Here is a 5,506-nt window from a genome sequence, read left to right as displayed (position 1 = left end):
GTCAACCTTTGCACTTCTCTTGTATTTCTTGGGGGCGGCATGTCTTGCAGTGCTTTAACCTTGCCGGGATTTGCTTCGATTCCCCGCTCGGTCACTATGTACCCCAAGAAACGCTCTCCTTTGGCTCCGAACAGGCACTTTTGGAGATTTAGCTTGACTCCATATTTGCGCAGCGTTCGGAAGGTTTCTTCCATATCCTTGAAGAGATCGGCCACTCGGACGGATTTGATAAGAATGTCGTCCACATAAACTTCCAGATTCCGCCCGATCTGCTCCTTGAACACCTTGTTCATCAAGCGTTGATAGGTGGCCCCGGCATTCTTCAATCCGAACGGCATCACATTGTAACAATATGTGCCGTCGATCGTTACGAAGCTTACTTTTTCTTTATCTTCCCGGGCGAGCGGCACTTGATGATATCCTTGGTAGGCGTCAAGCATGCAAATTAATTCGCAGCCGGCCGTAGAGTCCACCAGCTGATCTATCCGGGGCAGAGGATAAAAATCCTTGGGGCATGCCTTGTTTAAATCTCGAAAGTCGATGCAGACCCTCCACTTGCCGCCCGGCTTGGAGACCAAGACTACGTTGGCCAGCCAGCTCGGGAACTGCACCTCGCGTATGTGGCCGGCCTTCAGAAGTTTTTCCACCTCCGCCCGGATAATGGCATTCTGCTCAGTTTGCTTCACTGGCCGAGCGTCCGGTCGGACATGCAATTCATGCTGCGCTAGGCTCGGCGAAATTCCAGGTAACTCATGTGTCGACCAGACGAAGACATCATGATTTCGTTGGAGGCATTGAATCAGCTTCTCCTTCTGTTCTTCCCCCAGATCAGAGGCGATAAAAGTCGTGGCCTCCGATCGGGTCGGATGGATCTGGACTTCCTCCTTTTCATCATAAATTAAAGCAGGAGGTTTCTCGGTTATGGCGTGTACCTCAATTCGGGGCGCCTTCCGAGCGGAACAAGCTTCTGCTCGGATCATCTCTATATAGCGCCGAGCTGCTAGCTGATCTCCCGCACTTCTCCTACTTTGTCCTCCACGGGAACTTTATCTTCGGTGGAAGGTTGAGACAACCGCTCGAAATTCGCTGAGCGTCGGTCGTCCCAAAATGACGTTGTAGGATGAGGAGAGTCGACCACCACGAAGTTTATTGTCCCGGTCCTCTGAGCGGCTCTTCTCCTAGCGAGGTGGCTGTAGGATTTGTCCGACCTGAACTTCATTGCCGTAAAGGGGGGTCGTCATGGGCAGCGGCTCGGCTCGATCAATTTGCAGCTGATCGAGCGCCTTCTTGAATATGATGTTGACCGAGCTCCTTGTGTCAACAAATATCGTGAATGGTGTAATTTGCTATTACCGCTTTAATGAGCAGAGCGTCGTGGGACACTTCTACTCCTTCTAAGTCCCGGTCAAAGTGATTTCGGTCCACTTGCCGCTCTTGGGCTGCGGTACGCGTGGATCTGCAGGACGCCCGCCTTACGCTCGGTTGGAGTCTCCTCGGTCGGCCCACCAATAACGTTGATCTCGCCCGGAAGTATTGCTCCTATTTTCCTCCTCCCGGTCGTGACCGTTCTCTGGACGCCCGGCGACTCCTGCCTCGGAGATCGGTGCCGATCGGGTGTCTGCTGATGTCGCCCCTCGGTGCGGGTCCGGTCAGCTTCATGAGTCCCACGTCTCCTGCCGATGGGAGGCGACCGTCGTTCGGCTTTCCAGGGAACAGGTTGGACACAAAGGGAAGGCTTGGTAATCCCTTGTGTTGTGCGTATCCGTCTGGTGGAAGGTGCAGAACATAGGGGTCCACCTCTTCTTTGGCTTGGGCGGGCGGCTGCGATCTTGCGTGGGGGGATCGAATTGCTCGACCCTCGGTCCTCTGGTGGCTGCTGAGCGGCGTGCTATTTCCGCTCGGCATGAGCAGGTGCCCGCTCGGAGTTTCCTTTTTCCGAGCGGCTTGCGCTTCTTCCACATTTATATATTCGTTGGCCCGATGTAGCATGTGATCATAATCTCGGGGCGGCTTTCGGATGAGCGACCGGAAGAAGTCCCCATCCACAAGGCCTTGCGTGAAGGCATTCATCATCGTCTCCGATGTGGCCGTGGGGATATCCATCGCCACTTGGTTGAATCGTTGAATATAACCTCGGAGCGATTCTCTCGGCTCTTGCTTGATGGCGAATAAGTCGACACTTGTCTTTTGATAAGCCGACTCTGGCGGAGTGGTGGAGGAAGGCCGTTCGAATTCCTTGAAGCTCGTGATGGATCCGTCCAGCAACCTCCGAAACCACCGTTGAGCCGATCCGAGAGGGTGGTAAGGAAGACTCTACACTTTACTCCATCCGTGTATTGATGGAGCGTGGCTGTATTATCGAACTTACCCAAATGATCATCCGGGTCTGTTGTTCCATTGTATTCGCCGATCGTCGGAGGCACGTAGTGCTTGGGCAGAGGGTCTCGTGGGATAGCCTCAGAAAATTGGCGATTGATCCGCTCGGGAGGAGTCCGGGGAGCTTTCCCTTCTGTCATCCCGCCTTGGCATTTCATCCGAGGAAGATCCTCTATCTCTTCGGGCTGGTATGGCTTCAGGGGTGCGAAATAAGGCCGATGGAATGCGACGGTGGTCGGAGGTGCTTCCGCTCGGCCACCGGACGCAGATGTTGCTTGTTGCTCCGCCGGCGGATCCTTTTGTTTTGCTCTATGAGTTTGGCGGCCCTCATCTCGTAGGCCGAGTTCTTCGCTGAAAGCGCCATCGTGTGTTGTCGTCAGCCTCGTCCATTGTTCTTGTTCGAATGCGAGGCTCCCACGCAGGCGCCAATTTGATCTGTCGAACCAAGAGTCGGACGGGCACGTGGCGCTCTCTGCTGGATCCTCGAGTGCTCCGGCGAACCTGCAACAAAACCGAGCCGGGAGGGGTGTCCCGGCGACGGTCCTCCGACGCTCAAGTCAGGTAAGTGGTGGAGAAAGTGGCTGCCCAATTTGTATTATGCGTACCTTTGGCGAAGTAATAGCCTCTTTATATAGGACGGAGAAGGAACTGATGCACGCCCACCGAGGTGCGTACGTGTCAGCAACCCATACCACGGTATGCACTTGTCAGAGAGCTCACCTGACACCATGCTGCCACAGTACGAGCATGTTCTTTGATGGGACGGCAGGACCACCCGTTGTCAGACTAGAAGTATGGCACAGCCATACGACTTGACGGCTGTCAGAAGATGTCCCTGTCTTTTACCCACCGTCTGACTGGGGTGCCCGGCGGGCGATGAACGTCGTCCGGACGGCCTTGATTCTTTGCGCCGTCCGGGCGGCACCTCCTTCCGCTCGGTCATTACGCACTGCTTTATTTGAGCGTTGGACCCCTGGTCCCTACTAGGGTGCCTTTTACTATCAGATTTCTCTTTCTTCTGAGTCCGGTCGGCTCGCCCTTTTCCGGCGAGCCACTGGACCCTTTGACCTCCCCTCAGCGTTGACTCCTTATGGGGTTCCGGATTTTTACCGCCGGATCAAGCGGTATCTAGCAACATATCATTACTACCCAAGTTACAAGAATGTTGAGATCCAACATCACCTTTGTGACTACTAATTGTCACTCTCACAATATACGATAATGCCCTTCTATCCTTGACACCGAAATTGATCAATGCGAGGCATAGACCATGTCATCCTCTAATCAATCTAAATCTTGAACTTCAAGTAGATTCACTCTAATCAAATGAGCTCAATATCTCATATTGACTCATTTGGGCATGGCCATGCACTTAATGGTCTCACTCTATCAAGAATAACGATGTCACTCCCGTTATATAGGAGGGATAGATCCCATCTACATCACTCACATCCCTCCGCATAATTTGTTACATACTCAGTAATCGCCTTTATAATCCATCCAGTTACGGGTGACGTTTGACAAAGTCAAAGTATGTAACTCCTTATGTAGGGAACCATAGTGACTTCAGGTCCAAGGACTAATAGTAATACTAATAGCCACATGAGAAAGTATATGACACTCATATAACGATCCATGATACTTTCTCATGGCGGGTCATTCAATATACATTCTCCAATGCATACACATATGTCAACTTGATATCTCCATATCCATGACTTGTGAGATCAAGTCATCGAGTTGACCTACATGCTAGTCTCGTTGCATTAACATTGTCCCTGAATGTTAATACTTGACTAGGAATGATTAAGAGTAGTGTTCTCTATACCATCTCACTATCGATTCAACCAATCGATTGATATAGATAAGAACCTTCTACTCAAGAACGCTATTATACTTAGTTATTTGGCACCAATACAAGTAAGTATAATAACTAAAATAAATGCCTTTATAAACATAAGAATATGATACAATGAGTCCATACAACAATCATCATATGATTGGCTCTAGGGCTCTAACGAACAATCTCCCACTAGCACTAGTGCCAATCAGTGTAGGCTCTAAGGCCCAATGACCTAGTGTGACCATCATGCTTTCTCTGTACCAAAGTCTTGGTCAAGTGATCTGCGACGTTAGCTTCTGTGGGTACTCTGCAAATCTTCACATCTCCTCTATCGATGATCTTTCGAATGAGATGGAAGCGCCGTAGTATATGTTTGGTTCGCTAGTGTGAGCGAGGTTCCTTAACCTGCGCAATTGCTCCATTGTTGTCACAATAGAGCTCAATAGGATCTGCTATGCTAGGAACCACCCCAAGCTTAGTAATGAACTTGCGGATCCAAACTGCATCCTTTGCTACTTTTGATGAAGCAATATACTTGGTCTCTGTTGTAGAATCAACGACTGTGTCCTGCTTCAAACTCTTCCAGCTCACAGCACCACCATTTATGCAAAACACAAACCCAGACTGTGATCGATAATCATCCTGGTCAGTTTGGAAGCTAACATCACTGTAACTCTTTACAGCTAGCTCGTCATCGCCTCCATATATCAAGAAATATTCTTTAGTCCTTCTCAAGTACTTAAGAATACTCTTGACCGCTATCCAGTGACTTTCACCTGGATCTGACTGGTATCTGCTCGTCATGCTTAAAGCATACGAGACATCAGGACGAGTACATAGCATGGCGTACATGATAAATCCTATGGCTGAAGCATAAGGGATCTGATCCATACGGACTCTCTCCTCTCTAGAAGAGGGACTTTGAGTCTTCGAAAGACTCACACCATGTGACATCGGCAGAAATCCCTTCTTAGAGTTCTGCATGGCAAACCGTAGTAGTACCTTGTCAATATATGTACTCTGACTTAGGCTAAACACTCTCTTAGATCTATCTCTATAGATCTGTATGCCTAGAATACGGGCTGCTTCACCTAAGTCCTTCATTGAGAAACAATTCCCTAGCCAAGTCTTTACAGACTGCAGCAAAGGGATGTCGTTCCCAATGAGTAGTATATCATCCACATACAATACAAGAAAGACAACTGTGCTCCCTATAACCTTCTTGTAGACACAAGGTTCATCTTCATTCTTGATGAAACCAAACTGTTTGATCGTATCATCGAATCG

The sequence above is a fragment of the Zingiber officinale genome, chromosome 3A, assembly GCF_018446385.1.
Source record: "Zingiber officinale cultivar Zhangliang chromosome 3A, Zo_v1.1, whole genome shotgun sequence".
NCBI classification, from domain to species: Eukaryota; Viridiplantae; Streptophyta; class Magnoliopsida; order Zingiberales; family Zingiberaceae; genus Zingiber; species Zingiber officinale.
Note: the sequence above shows the minus strand (reverse complement) of the source record.